Source organism: Schistocerca serialis, chromosome 6, assembly GCF_023864345.2.
Source record: "Schistocerca serialis cubense isolate TAMUIC-IGC-003099 chromosome 6, iqSchSeri2.2, whole genome shotgun sequence".
In the NCBI taxonomy this organism is placed as follows: Eukaryota; Metazoa; Arthropoda; class Insecta; order Orthoptera; family Acrididae; genus Schistocerca; species Schistocerca serialis.
In genome coordinates, this window is record NC_064643.1 from 655,284,125 (window position 1) to 655,304,494 (window position 20,370).

At 44.8% G+C, this 20,370-nt stretch overlaps 20 non-coding genes across 20 annotated transcripts; all 20 read left to right on the top strand.

Moving 5' to 3' along the window:
* The first annotated feature begins 3,926 nt into the window (after positions 1-3,926).
* On the top strand, positions 3,927-4,000 carry Trnan-guu (transfer RNA asparagine (anticodon GUU)). Its single transcript has one exon. It is a non-coding gene; the product is annotated as a tRNA-Asn (tRNA).
* A 689-nt stretch (positions 4,001-4,689) lies between these two features.
* Trnat-cgu (transfer RNA threonine (anticodon CGU)) lies at positions 4,690-4,761 on the top strand. Its single transcript has one exon. It is a non-coding gene; the product is annotated as a tRNA-Thr (tRNA).
* Positions 4,762-10,876: 6,115 nt separating this feature from the next.
* Trnan-guu (transfer RNA asparagine (anticodon GUU)) lies at positions 10,877-10,950 on the top strand. The gene has a single exon. It is a non-coding gene; the product is annotated as a tRNA-Asn (tRNA).
* Positions 10,951-11,639: 689 nt separating this feature from the next.
* On the top strand, positions 11,640-11,711 carry Trnat-cgu (transfer RNA threonine (anticodon CGU)). The gene has a single exon. It is a non-coding gene; the product is annotated as a tRNA-Thr (tRNA).
* Positions 11,712-12,014: 303 nt separating this feature from the next.
* Positions 12,015-12,088, top strand: Trnan-guu (transfer RNA asparagine (anticodon GUU)). The gene has a single exon. It is a non-coding gene; the product is annotated as a tRNA-Asn (tRNA).
* Positions 12,089-12,777: 689 nt separating this feature from the next.
* Positions 12,778-12,849, top strand: Trnat-cgu (transfer RNA threonine (anticodon CGU)). Its single transcript has one exon. It is a non-coding gene; the product is annotated as a tRNA-Thr (tRNA).
* A 333-nt stretch (positions 12,850-13,182) lies between these two features.
* Trnan-guu (transfer RNA asparagine (anticodon GUU)) lies at positions 13,183-13,256 on the top strand. The gene has a single exon. It is a non-coding gene; the product is annotated as a tRNA-Asn (tRNA).
* A 343-nt stretch (positions 13,257-13,599) lies between these two features.
* Trnan-guu (transfer RNA asparagine (anticodon GUU)) lies at positions 13,600-13,677 on the top strand. The gene has a single exon. It is a non-coding gene; the product is annotated as a tRNA-Asn (tRNA).
* Positions 13,678-14,366: 689 nt separating this feature from the next.
* On the top strand, positions 14,367-14,438 carry Trnat-cgu (transfer RNA threonine (anticodon CGU)). Its single transcript has one exon. It is a non-coding gene; the product is annotated as a tRNA-Thr (tRNA).
* A 333-nt stretch (positions 14,439-14,771) lies between these two features.
* On the top strand, positions 14,772-14,845 carry Trnan-guu (transfer RNA asparagine (anticodon GUU)). Its single transcript has one exon. It is a non-coding gene; the product is annotated as a tRNA-Asn (tRNA).
* A 343-nt stretch (positions 14,846-15,188) lies between these two features.
* Trnan-guu (transfer RNA asparagine (anticodon GUU)) lies at positions 15,189-15,266 on the top strand. The gene has a single exon. It is a non-coding gene; the product is annotated as a tRNA-Asn (tRNA).
* Positions 15,267-15,955: 689 nt separating this feature from the next.
* Trnat-cgu (transfer RNA threonine (anticodon CGU)) lies at positions 15,956-16,027 on the top strand. The gene has a single exon. It is a non-coding gene; the product is annotated as a tRNA-Thr (tRNA).
* Positions 16,028-16,360: 333 nt separating this feature from the next.
* On the top strand, positions 16,361-16,434 carry Trnan-guu (transfer RNA asparagine (anticodon GUU)). Its single transcript has one exon. It is a non-coding gene; the product is annotated as a tRNA-Asn (tRNA).
* A 689-nt stretch (positions 16,435-17,123) lies between these two features.
* Trnat-cgu (transfer RNA threonine (anticodon CGU)) lies at positions 17,124-17,195 on the top strand. Its single transcript has one exon. It is a non-coding gene; the product is annotated as a tRNA-Thr (tRNA).
* A 333-nt stretch (positions 17,196-17,528) lies between these two features.
* Trnan-guu (transfer RNA asparagine (anticodon GUU)) lies at positions 17,529-17,602 on the top strand. The gene has a single exon. It is a non-coding gene; the product is annotated as a tRNA-Asn (tRNA).
* Positions 17,603-18,291: 689 nt separating this feature from the next.
* On the top strand, positions 18,292-18,363 carry Trnat-cgu (transfer RNA threonine (anticodon CGU)). Its single transcript has one exon. It is a non-coding gene; the product is annotated as a tRNA-Thr (tRNA).
* A 333-nt stretch (positions 18,364-18,696) lies between these two features.
* On the top strand, positions 18,697-18,770 carry Trnan-guu (transfer RNA asparagine (anticodon GUU)). The gene has a single exon. It is a non-coding gene; the product is annotated as a tRNA-Asn (tRNA).
* Positions 18,771-19,113: 343 nt separating this feature from the next.
* Trnan-guu (transfer RNA asparagine (anticodon GUU)) lies at positions 19,114-19,191 on the top strand. Its single transcript has one exon. It is a non-coding gene; the product is annotated as a tRNA-Asn (tRNA).
* A 689-nt stretch (positions 19,192-19,880) lies between these two features.
* Trnat-cgu (transfer RNA threonine (anticodon CGU)) lies at positions 19,881-19,952 on the top strand. Its single transcript has one exon. It is a non-coding gene; the product is annotated as a tRNA-Thr (tRNA).
* A 333-nt stretch (positions 19,953-20,285) lies between these two features.
* Trnan-guu (transfer RNA asparagine (anticodon GUU)) lies at positions 20,286-20,359 on the top strand. The gene has a single exon. It is a non-coding gene; the product is annotated as a tRNA-Asn (tRNA).
* Positions 20,360-20,370: the final 11 nt, after the last annotated feature.

Below are 20,370 nucleotides of genomic sequence, written 5' to 3' on the forward strand. Positions count from 1 at the left end.
GTGTTTTAAATCGAAAAGATCAGTTACCTAATTTTAATTTCTCAAGTGAACTAAAACAATTAGTTACTGGTTTAGAATTAAAGGATATGTGGGAAATCAAATACCCCTCCATTGTTGAGTTCACTTATGTCACGGCAACATCACGTAGCAGGATTGATAGACTATATGTTTCTAAAAATCTTGTAACTTCCGTGACAAAAGTAGAAACCATTCCTACGTACTTTTCAGACCATTCAAGTGTCTTAGCTTGCATAAATCTAACAAGACAGCCGGTTCGCCGGTTCAAGAATCAGTGGAATTTGAACACTTCCTTGTTAGTTAATCGTGATTTAGAAGATCTGATTAAAGAAACATGGGCAATATGCCTGCGAGCCCGTAGTAGATATGCCACTGCTATTGACTGGTGGGTTAAAATGGCAAAGCCAAAGTTGAGGAAAGTTCTTATTCAATACAGTGCCCAGAGCGCAAGGGAAATGAAATGCACTATAGAGTATTACTATTCCGTTTTGAGAGATCTATATGATCAAGTCTCAGCAGGTTCCTCACTTCGGATAGCAGACATAAAAAAAGTCAAAGCCAAGTTACTTAATATCAAGAGAAGTCAAATGGAAGGGTTGAAAATAAAATCGAAGGCAAAGTCGGTGTCAGCAGATGAAACTACTTCCCTATATCATTTAGTGAAGCATACGAAAAACGGGAGAAGGACTTTTATTGAAGAAATTCGAACAAAACACGGCACGATTCTCAGAACCCAGCAGGATATCATGAACGAGATTTATCGCTATTATTGCGAGCTATATTCTGTACATCAAAGTAGTGATGCTTCCTTGGAAGAATTCCTTGACATCCTAGCCCCACAGCTGACAGAAGATGACAACGAAAATTTTCTCGAGGTTGTCAGTGAAGAAGACGTGTATGAGACTCTGTGCGCCTCGCCACCAAAAAAATCCCCAGGACCGGATGGTCTGCCAGCAGAATTTTACGTCCGTTACTGGCCAATAGTAGGTGCGAAAATCACGGACATTGTAAATGAGGTTATTCAGGGTAAAATGATTCCGGCTGAGTTTAAGGAGAGTAAAATTGTTCTGGTGCCAAAAAATAATGGAAACAAAGATTTAAATAACTTTCGTCCAATTTCATTGCTGAATTCTGATTATAAATTAATAGCTAGAATAATAAACAAGAGAATTTCATGCCTTACAGATAAAATTATTAGTCAACATCAGAACTGTGCGCAAGGCAGAACCATTTTTCAAAATCTAGCGGAATTCAGGGATATCATTGCAATAACTTCTGTAACAAACATAAAGTGTGCTTTATTGTTTTTAGATTTTTATAAGGCGTTCGATGTAGTAAACCATGAATATCTTCTACAGACATTGAAGAAAATAGGTTTCAACGATAGGGTTATACAGTTGATTAAGAACATAGCAACTGGAATAAATGCTAAAATAGCGGTGAATTGTCAACAATCCAGGCCGATGCAAATACAACGAGGTGTTCCTCAAGGAAGTCCTCTGTCCATGTCGCTCTTCGCAATTTCGCTGGAACCTTTCCTCCGACATGTCCATGCTACATTAAAAGGCTTAACATTATCAGGAAACAAAACAGTTATAAGAGCCTATGCTGACGATATAGGGGTAATTATAAGGAATAATGACGAGGTAACCACGCTAGCAACAGTGATTGATTCGTACTGTAGAGCATCTGGAGCCAATGCAAACGGAAAAAAAAGTAAGATGTTAAATCTCAGAGGTTTTGATAATATCAACGTCGAGTGGGCAAAGTTAGTCCGACAACATAAAACACTTGGGATCACCCTGACAGCATGCCCTATGAAAATGACGGCTTTAAATTGGAAAGTTGCAGCAGATAAAGTGCAAGGAGCCATTGTAGAGAACTTAACTCGATATATGAACCAAGTTCAAAGAACACAGTATATCAACTCATGCATCCTTGCTAAGGCTTATTATACTGCCCAGCTGTTTCCAATACCGAGAATGATAGCGAGGAGAATAATGTCCAAAATCACAAAATTTTTGTGGAGAGGTGAAGTGTTCAGAGTACCTGCTAAAGTAGCCACTTTAGATCCTAAAAATGGTGGACTAGGATTAACTGATATAATGGATAAAGCCTCTGCTCTTTTTATCAAAAGGCAATTTAATTTAATAAGAGACTCGCGAGAAAGCATAACCAGCCAACTTTTCGAGATCATTAAACCTCCAAGCCTGCTTCCCCCGATTGACGTGCAGAATATCAACAGTCGCTTACAGCACGTGAGGATTTTCTATGTTGAGTTTAGTTATGTCAGTGTCGAACTCAGGCAGTCCCGACACTTAACATCGAGAGCCATAATGCGGGAACGAAAGAAAAGCGAAGGAAGAAACAAAATAGAACGACAGTTTCCAAACATTGAGTGGACTGAGATTTGGAACAACATTAGTTCTAATGTGCTCACGTCTAATATAAAAACGTCATGGTACAAGACAGTTAACAACATAGTTAGCACCAATGAAAGACTGCACGCAATCGGACTCTGTGAAACAAATTTATGTCAACAATGCCATCTAGTTGACACAGTAGTTCATCGATATACTTGCAGTGGTCACATGAATAGTTGGAAGTGGATCCGGGAGCAAATAGCTCTGATTACAAGAACATCCCCTGAGTATATATCGCTGTCATTGATAAACAGGCCTGAAGCACGCTATTTCCCAGAAGCAAAAAATAACGCTGTGTACTGGTTGCTGGGAAATTTTGTTAACTACGTCCTTAACAAATTAGGATCCGATAGCATCATAGAGTTCAAGGTACACATGCTGTGTGAGTTCCACAAAATTAGAAGCTATTCGAATCACAAGAAAAAGTTCGGTAATATGCTAAAAATTGTATTTGAAAGAATGGGCATTGGTTAATATAAAAAAGAAGACTGTGTTGACAGTGATGTATTGTAGTTACCTTAAGGATACTATTTAAGGTTTTACAGTATATTTATGATGTGTGCTTTCTGTACTTCAGAGAGTAGTTTTTTGAAATTTATAAGCTAATGTACAGAACTTATGTGACATTGAGATTGTGTGTCTGATAGTGCCAAACACAAATCATGAAAGGTGCATTATTGGATTATACTAGAAATTTGGAAATAGACAGTTTTTATAGAAATCTCCTTATCGATTGGTTAAAACCATAAGATTCTATCCGATAAATGTAATATTCAGTGGCTGGCACATTGCCCTGTTCATTTTTGCAGTGAAAGACTGATTATATAAATCTGATCACTTCAAATACTTAGATTCAATTAATGTCCAGTAAGTGTAGTTGGAAGGCTAGTCAACTTTATTATATATCTCCTTTCCGCCATTCTCAAGTATTTATGCTTAATTTAATTCTTTCTGGTGATTTAGTCAGTAACACAATATTCTGTTGTCTTTCCTTAATGTCAGCGCAATTGAAATGATCAAACCGCTTTGTTCAAATAACTTCATGTATGTATAACTTAGTATGTATTTGCAATGTGTAACATTGTTTTTTTTTAATAAAGGTTTTATATATATATAAAAAAAAAGTGGTAGAGCACTGGTCTCGTAAACCAGGGGTCGTGAGTTCGAACCTCACAGAAGGCATTCATTTTTTAAACCTTCCTGCAAGGAGCGGAGCTATCTCGAGCAACATCTAACACATGGCAGTACACTGAATGAAAGAAATGTTCTACAACCTATGACAAGTATTCTACTGGCCTCAGAGGTTTTCAGAATTCATAGGCAGAACATTGGTTTGTATGCATTTTGTAGTATAATGTCATGCTTGGCGATGTCATTCGTTTACGAGCCTCGCTACAGTGTGCATGCACGTTATCCATGTGAAGAGGCGTAAGCAAATGCTACCACTCGCGTTGATATACAGAGCGCAAGGGAGCCAAAGTCAAGGCCTCCGTGGCGCAATCGGCTAGCGCGTTCGGCTGTTAACCGAAAGGTTGGTGGTTCGAGCCCACCCGGGGGCGAAATCGTTTTAACCGGCACCGAGGTGAGGACATACGTCGACTTTGTTAGAGATGCACAGCTAGTGTGACAATTTGGCTGTGTTTGATTGATGCCACAGAGCCTTATACACATTCAGCCAAGTGACACTGTAGGTAAAAACATGGCCCTACACAGACGTTCTGCTGTTTTCCTTTTTATTCGTCATGTGTGACACTGCAGTAGAGTGACGCCCACCACAAAAGACGTATTCTTTACATTCAATTTCAGCGTATACGTCGCGAGTGCCACATGACAGGGCCTGTCTCTCGATGTCGATTTGTATTTGGTGTGTCTTAAGTGTCGGTCTGCAGTAGGCCGCTGTTGGCCGAGCGACGTGCAGTCGCCTTACATGAAGCCCCATGGGCAACGCCAGTGCCACTGTGGACAACAGCGCACTGTAGCCAGAGAGAGGAGCCGAAAGGCGCATTTCGCAGTCGAGCCACGCTATCCCACAAGCTGTGCACTAGGTCAGGATTGAGCAGACCGCAAACTTTTGGTGGGCCGACGCTCGTCGTCGATCGTAAGGGCGAAACATTCAAGAGATTTGGAAAACGGCAATTTGGACAACCCCAGCAGCAGCTGTGTGCCAAATCCGATATCTGGTCGAGGGCTGCAAGATTCAGTATGATGAAGTAACAATTTGGGGATAGCTCACAAACGCTAAGCTGCCGCCTTCTTAGCTCAGTGGTAGAGCACTGGTCTCGTAAACCAGGGGTCGTGAGTTCGAACCTCACAGAAGGCATTCATTTCTTTTGCAGTTCCGTTTCAGCCGCGCTCGCGAGTGGCCGCTGTTAACTGTTGCGCTGCACTTCAGTGTTTACATCTCTGTACTTGTGCTTCGCCGAGTGCCGTCCGTCCGTTAATCTCCGTGTTCGTTCCTGTTCCTTGTGATCTGATCGCTCTTTCTGGTCTTGCTGCTGCTACTTGGAATTTCGGTTGTTTAACCGAAATTGCTTCGCTGGATTAACCATGGCTACAAACCTCAGGAAGAATACTCTGGTATTTGCTTTTGACAAAGAATCCCGTCCTGTTCAGCCGACATCCCTGGAAATAGATGACTGGATTACACAGGTAATTGGTCTAAATTCTGAAACCGTTCATACCTGGCAACTGGATCAGGAAAAATACTGTGTTTTTGTCAAGTTAATCAGTGCTTCGACTGTTGATAAAGTGTTACGAAAGTGGGGCTACGAAGTAGATTTTGTGCATAGAAATGGTTATAAAAGTAAGGTTTCCATCTATAGAGCGGACATTCATTACAAAACCGTTCGTGTCTTGAATCTCCCCATTGAAATTGAAAATGATAAGATTAAGGAAGCTCTTTTAAACTACGGAGACGTTAAATCAATTGCAAATGAAAGATGGTCGCCTCGCTTTAAACTGCAGTGTTTTAACGGGGTCCGCTGTGTAGAGATGGACGTTAAGACGAATATTCCGTCTCACATAACTGTTTGTGGGTATAAGGCACAAATTGTTTATACAGGTCAGGAAGCTACATGTCATATATGTAACGAAACCGGCCACTTCAGACAGGAATGTCCGCGGCGAACTGTTGTGCTCAAAAGTAATTTGATACAGCGTCAGAAGCTTACCTTAAATGATCTGTTACCAAAGAATAGCCCGGAACAACTGGTTGAGGATGTTAACGCAGCGGGACAAGCTGATGTCTCCCTTCACGATAACAGTCAATTTCCCCCGTTAACAACAAAAGGAAACCCCGTTGCCACTGTTCGTGAAACTGAAATGCAACCGAAAAAACGACCTCTGGAGATAACTGATAGTTGTTCAGAGGACGAGCTGTCTTGTCCCACTCCCTCACTTCGCAAGCAAAAACAGTGCGATGAGAAGGCAGAGGAACCTGAAGGCAAAATGCGAATGGAAACTAATGAACAGAAAGATAATACACATACGGTACCAGAAAATGAAAGGGGTGTAAGCAGCATTAATTTGCAAGAAACAACAGGTGCAGTAACCGATTGCAATGATCAGAATCTATCTGTTAATAACCAAATTCAGGGAGAGGATGCAAAACTGCAGTCTCCATTTGTTTCCCTCGATCAGAAAGTGAGTGAAATTAATAAAGAACGAGGAAGTGGTGGCCAAACTGAAATCACGGTCAACACCTCAGGGCAGGCGCCGGCAACCGAAATTGCTAAAGCGTCTGCTGCTGCTCCAGATAAGCCGCGAAGTAAAATACCGACGCAACCAAATGAGAATGTAGCTCGTAACCAAGGGAAAGGAAAATCCAGTAGGGACGACCCAAGCCCAAAGAATGTTCAGTCCGAAACGGTCGTACACGAATCACTGGAGGAAAAATCAGAAAGTTTACCAGGACATCAGTCTGCTTGCGGTACAAGAGAAAACATCAGAAGTAGAAAAAAACGGGACAGTAACTAATAAACTGATTGAAGTGTTATTCCATGCGCAGCCTTCCGAGAAAACTGTTACAGCTTAACTGAACCCTGAACCACAGTAAACTAAATTAGTTCAACAAAACAACTACATAGTGACAGCACAATGACGCAATCTTATTCTGTCACCACTATAAACATAAATAAAATCACGACCTGTTTGAAATTATCGGCCCTTAAGGAATTTTTGTACGAATCCGCGACTGATATTGCCCTGTTACAAGAAGTTCTAATTTCGGATTTGGTAATTCCCGGTTTTGTCAGTTACATAAATGTGTCTCCCGAAACAAGTGTTGGAACAGCTATTTTGGTAAGGGAAGGGATTACAGTAAGCGAGGTGGAACGACTGGAATCCGGAAGGGGAATAGGACTAAATATCTATGATGTGACTATCATCAACTTGTACGCCCCTTCAGGAAGTTCTCATCGAGCTGACAGGGCACGTTTCTTCAAAGATGACTTGATATACTTGTTAAGGAAATCACCAAGACAGTTATTACTTGGAGGTGATTTTAATTGTGTTTTAAATCGAAAAGATCAGTTACCTAATTTTAATTTCTCAAGTGAACTAAAACAATTAGTTACTGGTTTAGAATTAAAGGATATGTGGGAAATCAAATACCCCTCCATTGTTGAGTTCACTTATGTCACGGCAACATCACGTAGCAGGATTGATAGACTATATGTTTCTAAAAATCTTGTAACTTCCGTGACAAAAGTAGAAACCATTCCTACGTACTTTTCAGACCATTCAAGTGTCTTAGCTTGCATAAATCTAACAAGACAGCCGGTTCGCCGGTTCAAGAATCAGTGGAATTTGAACACTTCCTTGTTAGTTAATCGTGATTTAGAAGATCTGATTAAAGAAACATGGGCAATATGCCTGCGAGCCCGTAGTAGATATGCCACTGCTATTGACTGGTGGGTTAAAATGGCAAAGCCAAAGTTGAGGAAAGTTCTTATTCAATACAGTGCCCAGAGCGCAAGGGAAATGAAATGCACTATAGAGTATTACTATTCCGTTTTGAGAGATCTATATGATCAAGTCTCAGCAGGTTCCTCACTTCGGATAGCAGACATAAAAAAAGTCAAAGCCAAGTTACTTAATATCAAGAGAAGTCAAATGGAAGGGTTGAAAATAAAATCGAAGGCAAAGTCGGTGTCAGCAGATGAAACTACTTCCCTATATCATTTAGTGAAGCATACGAAAAACGGGAGAAGGACTTTTATTGAAGAAATTCGAACAAAACACGGCACGATTCTCAGAACCCAGCAGGATATCATGAACGAGATTTATCGCTATTATTGCGAGCTATATTCTGTACATCAAAGTAGTGATGCTTCCTTGGAAGAATTCCTTGACATCCTAGCCCCACAGCTGACAGAAGATGACAACGAAAATTTTCTCGAGGTTGTCAGTGAAGAAGACGTGTATGAGACTCTGTGCGCCTCGCCACCAAAAAAATCCCCAGGACCGGATGGTCTGCCAGCAGAATTTTACGTCCGTTACTGGCCAATAGTAGGTGCGAAAATCACGGACATTGTAAATGAGGTTATTCAGGGTAAAATGATTCCGGCTGAGTTTAAGGAGAGTAAAATTGTTCTGGTGCCAAAAAATAATGGAAACAAAGATTTAAATAACTTTCGTCCAATTTCATTGCTGAATTCTGATTATAAATTAATAGCTAGAATAATAAACAAGAGAATTTCATGCCTTACAGATAAAATTATTAGTCAACATCAGAACTGTGCGCAAGGCAGAACCATTTTTCAAAATCTAGCGGAATTCAGGGATATCATTGCAATAACTTCTGTAACAAACATAAAGTGTGCTTTATTGTTTTTAGATTTTTATAAGGCGTTCGATGTAGTAAACCATGAATATCTTCTACAGACATTGAAGAAAATAGGTTTCAACGATAGGGTTATACAGTTGATTAAGAACATAGCAACTGGAATAAATGCTAAAATAGCGGTGAATTGTCAACAATCCAGGCCGATGCAAATACAACGAGGTGTTCCTCAAGGAAGTCCTCTGTCCATGTCGCTCTTCGCAATTTCGCTGGAACCTTTCCTCCGACATGTCCATGCTACATTAAAAGGCTTAACATTATCAGGAAACAAAACAGTTATAAGAGCCTATGCTGACGATATAGGGGTAATTATAAGGAATAATGACGAGGTAACCACGCTAGCAACAGTGATTGATTCGTACTGTAGAGCATCTGGAGCCAATGCAAACGGAAAAAAAAGTAAGATGTTAAATCTCAGAGGTTTTGATAATATCAACGTCGAGTGGGCAAAGTTAGTCCGACAACATAAAACACTTGGGATCACCCTGACAGCATGCCCTATGAAAATGACGGCTTTAAATTGGAAAGTTGCAGCAGATAAAGTGCAAGGAGCCATTGTAGAGAACTTAACTCGATATATGAACCAAGTTCAAAGAACACAGTATATCAACTCATGCATCCTTGCTAAGGCTTATTATACTGCCCAGCTGTTTCCAATACCGAGAATGATAGCGAGGAGAATAATGTCCAAAATCACAAAATTTTTGTGGAGAGGTGAAGTGTTCAGAGTACCTGCTAAAGTAGCCACTTTAGATCCTAAAAATGGTGGACTAGGATTAACTGATATAATGGATAAAGCCTCTGCTCTTTTTATCAAAAGGCAATTTAATTTAATAAGAGACTCGCGAGAAAGCATAACCAGCCAACTTTTCGAGATCATTAAACCTCCAAGCCTGCTTCCCCCGATTGACGTGCAGAATATCAACAGTCGCTTACAGCACGTGAGGATTTTCTATGTTGAGTTTAGTTATGTCAGTGTCGAACTCAGGCAGTCCCGACACTTAACATCGAGAGCCATAATGCGGGAACGAAAGAAAAGCGAAGGAAGAAACAAAATAGAACGACAGTTTCCAAACATTGAGTGGACTGAGATTTGGAACAACATTAGTTCTAATGTGCTCACGTCTAATATAAAAACGTCATGGTACAAGACAGTTAACAACATAGTTAGCACCAATGAAAGACTGCACGCAATCGGACTCTGTGAAACAAATTTATGTCAACAATGCCATCTAGTTGACACAGTAGTTCATCGATATACTTGCAGTGGTCACATGAATAGTTGGAAGTGGATCCGGGAGCAAATAGCTCTGATTACAAGAACATCCCCTGAGTATATATCGCTGTCATTGATAAACAGGCCTGAAGCACGCTATTTCCCAGAAGCAAAAAATAACGCTGTGTACTGGTTGCTGGGAAATTTTGTTAACTACGTCCTTAACAAATTAGGATCCGATAGCATCATAGAGTTCAAGGTACACATGCTGTGTGAGTTCCACAAAATTAGAAGCTATTCGAATCACAAGAAAAAGTTCGGTAATATGCTAAAAATTGTATTTGAAAGAATGGGCATTGGTTAATATAAAAAAGAAGACTGTGTTGACAGTGATGTATTGTAGTTACCTTAAGGATACTATTTAAGGTTTTACAGTATATTTATGATGTGTGCTTTCTGTACTTCAGAGAGTAGTTTTTTGAAATTTATAAGCTAATGTACAGAACTTATGTGACATTGAGATTGTGTGTCTGATAGTGCCAAACACAAATCATGAAAGGTGCATTATTGGATTATACTAGAAATTTGGAAATAGACAGTTTTTATAGAAATCTCCTTATCGATTGGTTAAAACCATAAGATTCTATCCGATAAATGTAATATTCAGTGGCTGGCACATTGCCCTGTTCATTTTTGCAGTGAAAGACTGATTATATAAATCTGATCACTTCAAATACTTAGATTCAATTAATGTCCAGTAAGTGTAGTTGGAAGGCTAGTCAACTTTATTATATATCTCCTTTCCGCCATTCTCAAGTATTTATGCTTAATTTAATTCTTTCTGGTGATTTAGTCAGTAACACAATCTTCTGTTGTCTTTCCTTAATGTCAGCGCAATTGAAATGATCAAACCGCTTTGTTCAAATAACTTCATGTATGTATAACTTAGTATGTATTTGCAATGTGTAACATTGTTTTTTTTAATAAAGGTTTTATATATATATATAAAAAAAAAGTGGTAGAGCACTGGTCTCGTAAACCAGGGGTCGTGAGTTCGAACCTCACAGAAGGCATTCATTTTTTTAAACCTTCCTGCAAGGAGCGGAGCTATCTCGAGCAACATCTAACACATGGCAGTACACTGAATGAAAGGGATGTTCTACAGCCTATGACAAGTATTCTACTGGCCTCAGAGGTTTTCAGAATTCATAGGCAGAACATTGGTTTGTATGCATTTTGTAGTATAATGTCATGCTTGGCGATGTCATTCGTTTACGAGCCTCGCTACAGTGTGCATGCACGTTATCCATGTGAAGAGGCGTAAGCAAATGCTACCACTCGCGTTGATATACAGAGCACAAGGGAGCCAAAGTCAAGGCCTCCGTGGCGCAATCGGCTAGCGCGTTCGGCTGTTAACCGAAAGGTTGGTGGTTCGAGCCCACCCGGGGGCGAAATTGTTTTAACCGGAACCGAGGTGAGGACATACGTCGACTTTGTTAGAGATACACAGCTAGTGTGACAATTTGGCTGTGTTTGAGTGATGCCACAGAGCCTTATACACATTCAGCCAAGTGACACTGTAGGTAAAAACATGGCCCTACACAGACGTTCTGCTGTTTTCCTTTTTATTCGTCATGTGTGACACTGCAGTAGAGTGACGCCCACCACAAAAGACGTATTCTTTACATTCAATTTCAGCGTATACGTCGCGAGTGCCATATGACAGGGCCTGTCTCTCGATGTCGATTTGTATTTGGTGTCTCTTAAGTGTCGGTCTGCAGTAGGCCGCTGTTGGCCGAGCGACGTGCAGTCGCCTTATATGAAGCCCCATGGGCAACGCCAGCGCCACTGTGGACAACAGCATACTGTAGCCAGAGAGAGGAGCCGAAAGGCGCATTTCGCAGTCGAGCCAGGCTGTCCCACAAGCTGTGCACTAGGTCAGGATTGCGCAGACCGCAAACTTTTGCTGGCCCGACGCCCATCATCGATCGTAAGGGCGAAACATTCAAGAGATTTGGAAAACGGCAATTTGGACAACCCCAGCAGCAGCTGTGTGCCAAATCCGATATCTGGTCGAGGGCTGCAAGATTCAGTATGATGAAGTAACAATTTGGGGATAGCTCACAAACGCTAAGCTGCCGCCTTCTTAGCTCAGTGGTAGAGCACTGGTCTCGTAAACCAGGGGTCGTGAGTGCGAACCTCACAGAAGGCATTCATTTCTTAAACCTTCCTGCAAGGAGCGGAGCTATCTCGAGCAGCATCTAACACATGGCAGTACACTGAATGAAAGGGATGTTCTACAACCTATGACAAGTATTCTACTGGCCTCAGAGGTTTTCTGAATGCATAGGCAGAACATTGGTTTGTATGCATTTTGTAGTATAATGTCATGCTTGGCGATGTCATTCGTTTACGAGCCTCGCTACAGTGTGCATGCACGTTATCCATGTGAAGAGGCGTAAGCAAATGCTACCACTCGCGTTGATATACAGAGCACAAGGGAGCCAAAGTCAAGGCCTCCGTGGCGCAATCGGCTAGCGCGTTCGGCTGTTAACCGAAAGGTTGGTGGTTCGAGCCCACCCGGGGGCGAAATCGTTCTAACCGGCACCGAGGTGAGGACGTACGTCAACTTTGTTAGAGATACACAGCTAGTGTGACAATTTGGCTGCGTTTGAGTGATGCCACAGAGCCTTATACACATTCAGCCAAGTGACACTGTAGGTAAAAACATGGCCCTACACAGACGTTCTGCGGTTTTCCTTTTTATTCGTCATGTGTGACACTGCAGTAGAGGGACGCCCGCTACAAAAGACGTATTCTTTACATTCAATTTCAGCATACACGTCGCGAGTGCCATATGACAGGGCCTGTCTCTCGATGTCGATTTGTATTTGGTGTGTCTTAAGTGTCGGTCTGCAGTAGGCCGCTGTTGGCCGAGCGACGTGCAGTCGCCTTACATGAAGCCCCATGGGCAACGCCAGTGCCACTGTGGACAACAGCGCACTGTAGCCAGAGAGAGGAGCCGAAAGGCGCATTTCGCAGTCGAGCCACGCTATCCCACAAGCTGTGCACTAGGTCAGGATTGTGCAGACCGCAAACTTTTGGTGGGCCGACGCTCGTCGTCGATCGTAAGGGCGAAACATTCAAGAGATTTGGAAAACGGCAATGTGGACACCCCCAGCAGCAGCTGTGTGCCAAATCCGATATCTGGTCGAGGGCTGCAAGATTCAGTATGATGAAGTAACAATTTGGGGATAGCTCACAAACGCTAAGATGCCGCCTTCTTAGCTCAGTGGTAGAGCACTGGTCTCGTAAACCAGGGGTCGTGAGTTCGAACCTCACAGAAGGCATTCATTTCTTAAACCTTCCTGCAAGGAGCGGAGCTATCTCGAGCAGCATCTAACACATGGCAGTACACTGAATGAAAGGGATGTTCTACAACCTATGACAAGTATTCTACTGGCCTCAGAGGTTTTCTGAATGCATAGGCAGAACATTGGTTTGTATGCATTTTGTAGTATAATGTCATGCTTGGCGATGTCATTCGTTTACGAGCCTCGCTACAGTGTGCATGCACGTTATCCATGTGAAGAGGCGTAAGCAAATGCTACCATTCTGCGAGATTGCTGCAGAAGGTATACGAATTGCGTTGATATACAGAGCACAAGGGAGCCAAAGTCAAGGCCTCCGTGGCGCAATCGGCTAGCGCGTTCGGCTGTTAACCGAAAGGTTGGTGGTTCGAGCCCACCCGGGGGCGAAATCGTTCTAACCGGCACCGAGGTGAGGACGTACGTCAACTTTGTTAGAGATACACAGCTAGTGTGACAATTTGGCTGCGTTTGAGTGATGCCACAGAGCCTTATACACATTCAGCCAAGTGACACTGTAGGTAAAAACATGGCCCTACACAGACGTTCTGCGGTTTTCCTTTTTATTCGTCATGTGTGACACTGCAGTAGAGGGACGCCCGCTACAAAAGACGTATTCTTTACATTCAATTTCAGCATACACGTCGCGAGTGCCATATGACAGGGCCTGTCTCTCGATGTCGATTTGTATTTGGTGTGTCTTAAGTGTCGGTCTGCAGTAGGCCGCTGTTGGCCGAGCGACGTGGCGCAATCGGCTAGCGCGTTCGGCTGTTAACCGAAAGGTTGGTGGTTCGAGCCCACCCGGGGGCGAAATCGTTCTAACCGGCACCGAGGTGAGGACGTACGTCAACTTTGTTAGAGATACACAGCTAGTGTGACAATTTGGCTGCGTTTGAGTGATGCCACAGAGCCTTATACACATTCAGCCAAGTGACACTGTAGGTAAAAACATGGCCCTACACAGACGTTCTGCGGTTTTCCTTTTTATTCGTCATGTGTGACACTGCAGTAGAGGGACGCCCGCTACAAAAGACGTATTCTTTACATTCAATTTCAGCATACACGTCGCGAGTGCCATATGACAGGGCCTGTCTCTCGATGTCGATTTGTATTTGGTGTGTCTTAAGTGTCGGTCTGCAGTAGGCCGCTGTTGGCCGAGCGACGTGCAGTCGCCTTACATGAAGCCCCATGGGCAACGCCAGTGCCACTGTGGACAACAGCGCACTGTAGCCAGAGAGAGGAGCCGAAAGGCGCATTTCGCAGTCGAGCCACGCTATCCCACAAGCTGTGCACTAGGTCAGGATTGTGCAGACCGCAAACTTTTGGTGGGCCGACGCTCGTCGTCGATCGTAAGGGCGAAACATTCAAGAGATTTGGAAAACGGCAATGTGGACACCCCCAGCAGCAGCTGTGTGCCAAATCCGATATCTGGTCGAGGGCTGCAAGATTCAGTATGATGAAGTAACAATTTGGGGATAGCTCACAAACGCTAAGATGCCGCCTTCTTAGCTCAGTGGTAGAGCACTGGTCTCGTAAACCAGGGGTCGTGAGTTCGAACCTCACAGAAGGCATTCATTTCTTAAACCTTCCTGCAAGGAGCGGAGCTATCTCGAGCAGCATCTAACACATGGCAGTACACTGAATGAAAGGGATGTTCTACAACCTATGACAAGTATTCTACTGGCCTCAGAGGTTTTCTGAATGCATAGGCAGAACATTGGTTTGTATGCATTTTGTAGTATAATGTCATGCTTGGCGATGTCATTCGTTTACGAGCCTCGCTACAGTGTGCATGCACGTTATCCATGTGAAGAGGCGTAAGCAAATGCTACCATTCTGCGAGATTGCTGCAGAAGGTATACGAATTGCGTTGATATACAGAGCACAAGGGAGCCAAAGTCAAGGCCTCCGTGGCGCAATCGGCTAGCGCGTTCGGCTGTTAACCGAAAGGTTGGTGGTTCGAGCCCACCCGGGGGCGAAATCGTTCTAACCGGCACCGAGGTGAGGACGTACGTCAACTTTGTTAGAGATACACAGCTAGTGTGACAATTTGGCTGCGTTTGAGTGATGCCACAGAGCCTTATACACATTCAGCCAAGTGACACTGTAGGTAAAAACATGGCCCTACACAGACGTTCTGCGGTTTTCCTTTTTATTCGTCATGTGTGACACTGCAGTAGAGGGACGCCCGCTACAAAAGACGTATTCTTTACATTCAATTTCAGCATACACGTCGCGAGTGCCATATGACAGGGCCTGTCTCTCGATGTCGATTTGTATTTGGTGTGTCTTAAGTGTCGGTCTGCAGTAGGCCGCTGTTGGCCGAGCGACGTGGCGCAATCGGCTAGCGCGTTCGGCTGTTAACCGAAAGGTTGGTGGTTCGAGCCCACCCGGGGGCGAAATCGTTCTAACCGGCACCGAGGTGAGGACGTACGTCAACTTTGTTAGAGATACACAGCTAGTGTGACAATTTGGCTGCGTTTGAGTGATGCCACAGAGCCTTATACACATTCAGCCAAGTGACACTGTAGGTAAAAACATGGCCCTACACAGACGTTCTGCGGTTTTCCTTTTTATTCGTCATGTGTGACACTGCAGTAGAGGGACGCCCGCTACAAAAGACGTATTCTTTACATTCAATTTCAGCATACACGTCGCGAGTGCCATATGACAGGGCCTGTCTCTCGATGTCGATTTGTATTTGGTGTGTCTTAAGTGTCGGTCTGCAGTAGGCCGCTGTTGGCCGAGCGACGTGCAGTCGCCTTACATGAAGCCCCATGGGCAACGCCAGTGCCACTGTGGACAACAGCGCACTGTAGCCAGAGAGAGGAGCCGAAAGGCGCATTTCGCAGTCGAGCCACGCTATCCCACAAGCTGTGCACTAGGTCAGGATTGTGCAGACCGCAAACTTTTGGTGGGCCGACGCTCGTCGTCGATCGTAAGGGCGAAACATTCAAGAGATTTGGAAAACGGCAATGTGGACACCCCCAGCAGCAGCTGTGTGCCAAATCCGATATCTGGTCGAGGGCTGCAAGATTCAGTATGATGAAGTAACAATTTGGGGATAGCTCACAAACGCTAAGATGCCGCCTTCTTAGCTCAGTGGTAGAGCACTGGTCTCGTAAACCAGGGGTCGTGAGTTCGAACCTCCCAGAAGGCATTCATTTCTTAAACCTTCCTGCAAGGAGCGGAGCTATCTCGAGCAGCATCTAACACATGGCAGTACACTGAATGAAAGGGATGTTCTACAACCTATGACAAGTATTCTACTGGCCTCAGAGGTTTTCTGAATGCATAGGCAGAACATTGGTTTGTATGCATTTTGTAGTATAATGTCATGCTTGGCGATGTCATTCGTTTACGAGCCTCGCTACAGTGTGCATGCACGTTATCCATGTGAAGAGGCGTAAGCAAATGCTACCATTCTGCGAGATTGCTGCAGAAGGTATACGAATTGCGTTGATATACAGAGCACAAGGGAGCCAAAGTCAAGGCCTCCGTGGCGCAATCGGCTAGCGCGTTCGGCTGTTAACCGAAAGGTTGGTGGTTCGAGCCCACCCGGGGGCGAAATCGTTCTAACCGGCACCGAGGTGAGGACGTACGTCAACTTTGTTAGAGATACACAGCTAGTGTGACAATTTGGCTGCGTTTGAGTGATGCCACAGAGCCTTATACACATTCAGCCAAGTGACACTGTAGGTAAAAACATGGCCCTACACAGACGTTCTGCGGTTTTCCTTTTTATTCGTCATGTGTGACACTGCAGTAGAGGGACGCCCGCTACAAAAGACGTATTCTTTACATTCAATTTCAGCATACACGTCGCGAGTGCCATATGACAGGGCCTGTCTCTCGATGTCGATTTGTATTTGGTGTGTCTTAAGTGTCGGTCTGCAGTAGGCCGCTGTTGGCCGAGCGACGTGCAGTCGCCTTACATGAAGCCCCATGGGCAACGCCAGTGCCACTGTGGACAACAGCGCACTGTAGCCAGAGAGAGGAGCCGAAAGGCGCATTTCGCAGTCGAGCCACGCTATCCCACAAGCTGTGCACTAGGTCAGGATTGTGCAGACCGCAAACTTTTGGTGGGCCGACGTTCGTCGTCGATCGTAAGGGCGAAACATTCAAGAGATTTGGAAAACGGCAATGTGGACACCCCCAGCAGCAGCTGTGTGCCAAATCCGATATCTGGTCGAGGGCTGCAAGATTCAGTATGATGAAGTAACAATTTGGGGATAGCTCACAAACGCTAAGATGCCGCCTTCTTAGCTCAGTGGTAGAGCACTGGTCTCGTAAACCAGGGGTCGTGAGTTCGAACCTCACAGAAGGCATTCATTTCTTAAACCTTCCTGCAAGGAGCGGAGCTATCTCGAGCAGCATCTAACACATGGCAGTACACTGAATGAAAGGGATGTTCTACAACCTATGACAAGTATTCTACTGGCCTCAGAGGTTTTCTGAATGCATAGGCAGAACATTGGTTTGTATGCATTTTGTAGTATAATGTCATGCTTGGCGATGTCATTCGTTTACGAGCCTCGCTACAGTGTGCATGCACGTTATCCATGTGAAGAGGCGTAAGCAAATGCTACCATTCTGCGAGATTGCTGCAGAAGGTATACGAATTGCGTTGATATACAGAGCACAAGGGAGCCAAAGTCAAGGCCTCCGTGGCGCAATCGGCTAGCGCGTTCGGCTGTTAACCGAAAGGTTGGTGGTTCGAGCCCACCCGGGGGCGAAATCGTTCTAACCGGCACCGAGGTGAGGACGTACGTCAACTTTGTTAGAGATACACAGCTAGTGTGACAATTTGGCTGCGTTTGAGTGATGCCACAGAGCCTTATACACATTCAGCCAAGTGACACTGTAGGTAAAAACATGGCCCTACACAGACGTTCTGCGGTTTTCCTTTTTATTCGTCATGTGTGACACTGCAGTAGAGGGACGCCCGCTACAAAAGACGTATTCTTTACATTCAATTTCAGCATACACGTCGCGAGTGCCATATGACAGGGCCTGTCTCTCGATGTCGATTTGTATTTGGTGTGTCTTAAGTGTCGGTCTGCAGTAGGCCGCTGTTGGCCGAGCGACGTGCAGTCGCCTTACATGAAGCCCCATGGGCAACGCCAGTGCCACTGTGGACAACAGCGCACTGTAGCCAGAGAGAGGAGCCGAAAGGCGCATTTCGCAGTCGAGCCACGCTATCCCACAAGCTGTGCACTAGGTCAGGATTGTGCAGACCGCAAACTTTTGGTGGGCCGACGCTCGTCGTCGATCGTAAGGGCGAAACATTCAAGAGATTTGGAAAACGGCAATGTGGACACCCCCAGCAGCAGCTGTGTGCCAAATCCGATATCTGGTCGAGGGCTGCAAGATTCAGTATGATGAAGTAACAATTTGGGGATAGCTCACAAACGCTAAGATGCCGCCTTCTTAGCTCAGTGGTAGAGCACTGGTCTCGTAAACCAGGGGTCGTGAGTTCGAACCTCACAGAAGGCATTCATTTCTTAAACCTTCCTGCAAGGAGCGGAGCTATCTCGAGCAGCATCTAACACATGGCAGTACACTGAATGAAAGGGATGTTCTACAACCTATGACAAGTATTCTACTGGCCTCAGAGGTTTTCTGAATGCATAGGCAGAACATTGGTTTGTATGCATTTTGTAGTATAATGTCATGCTTGGCGATGTCATTCGTTTACGAGCCTCGCTACAGTGTGCATGCACGTTATCCATGTGAAGAGGCGTAAGCAAATGCTACCATTCTGCGAGATTGCTGCAGAAGGTATACGAATTGCGTTGATATACAGAGCACAAGGGAGCCAAAGTCAAGGCCTCCGTGGCGCAATCGGCTAGCGCGTTCGGCTGTTAACCGAAAGGTTGGTGGTTCGAGCCCACCCGGGGGCGAAATCGTTCTAACCGGCACCGAGGTGAGGACGTACGTCAACTTTGTTAGAGATACACAGCTAGTGTGACAATTTGGCTGCGTTTGAGTGATGCCACAGAGCCTTATACACATTCAGCCAAGTGACACTGTAGGTAAAAACATGGCCCTACACAGACGTTCTGCGGTTTTCCTTTTTATTCGTCATGTGTGACACTGCAGTAGAGGGACGCCCGCTACAAAAGACGTATTCTTTACATTCAATTTCAGCATACACGTCGCGAGTGCCATATGACAGGGCCTGTCTCTCGATGTCGATTTGTATTTGGTGTGTCTTAAGTGTCGGTCTGCAGTAGGCCGCTGTTGGCCGAGCGACGTGGCGCAATCGGCTAGCGCGTTCGGCTGTTAACCGAAAGGTTGGTGGTTCGAGCCCACCCGGGGGCGAAATCGTTCTAACCGGCACCGAGGTGAGGACGTACGTCAACTTTGTTAGAGATACACAGCTAGTGTGACAATTTGGCTGCGTTTGAGTGATGCCACAGAGCCTTATACACATTCAGCCAAGTGACACTGTAGGTAAAAACATGGCCCTACACAGACGTTCTGCGGTTTTCCTTTTTATTCGTCATGTGTGACACTGCAGTAGAGGGACGCCCGCTACAAAAGACGTATTCTTTACATTCAATTTCAGCATACACGTCGCGAGTGCCATATGACAGGGCCTGTCTCTCGATGTCGATTTGTATTTGGTGTGTCTTAAGTGTCGGTCTGCAGTAGGCCGCTGTTGGCCGAGCGACGTGCAGTCGCCTTACATGAAGCCCCATGGGCAACGCCAGTGCCACTGTGGACAACAGCGCACTGTAGCCAGAGAGAGGAGCCGAAAGGCGCATTTCGCAGTCGAGCCACGCTATCCCACAAGCTGTGCACTAGGTCAGGATTGTGCAGACCGCAAACTTTTGGTGGGCCGACGCTCGTCGTCGATCGTAAGGGCGAAACATTCAAGAGATTTGGAAAACGGCAATGTGGACACCCCCAGCAGCAGCTGTGTGCCAAATCCGATATCTGGTCGAGGGCTGCAAGATTCAGTATGATGAAGTAACAATTTGGGGATAGCTCACAAACGCTAAGATGCCGCCTTCTTAGCTCAGTGGTAGAGCACTGGTCTCGTAAACCAGGGGTCGTGAGTTCGAACCTCACAGAAGGCATTCATTTCTTAAACCTTCCTGCAAGGAGCGGAGCTATCTCGAGCAGCATCTAACACATGGCAGTACACTGAATGAAAGGGATGTTCTACAACCTATGACAAGTATTCTACTGGCCTCAGAGGTTTTCTGAATGCATAGGCAGAACATTGGTTTGTATGCATTTTGTAGTATAATGTCATGCTTGGCGATGTCATTCGTTTACGAGCCTCGCTACAGTGTGCATGCACGTTATCCATGTGAAGAGGCGTAAGCAAATGCTACCATTCTGCGAGATTGCTGCAGAAGGTATACGAATTGCGTTGATATACAGAGCACAAGGGAGCCAAAGTCAAGGCCTCCGTGGCGCAATCGGCTAGCGCGTTCGGCTGTTAACCGAAAGGTTGGTGGTTCGAGCCCACCCGGGGGCGAAATCGTTCTA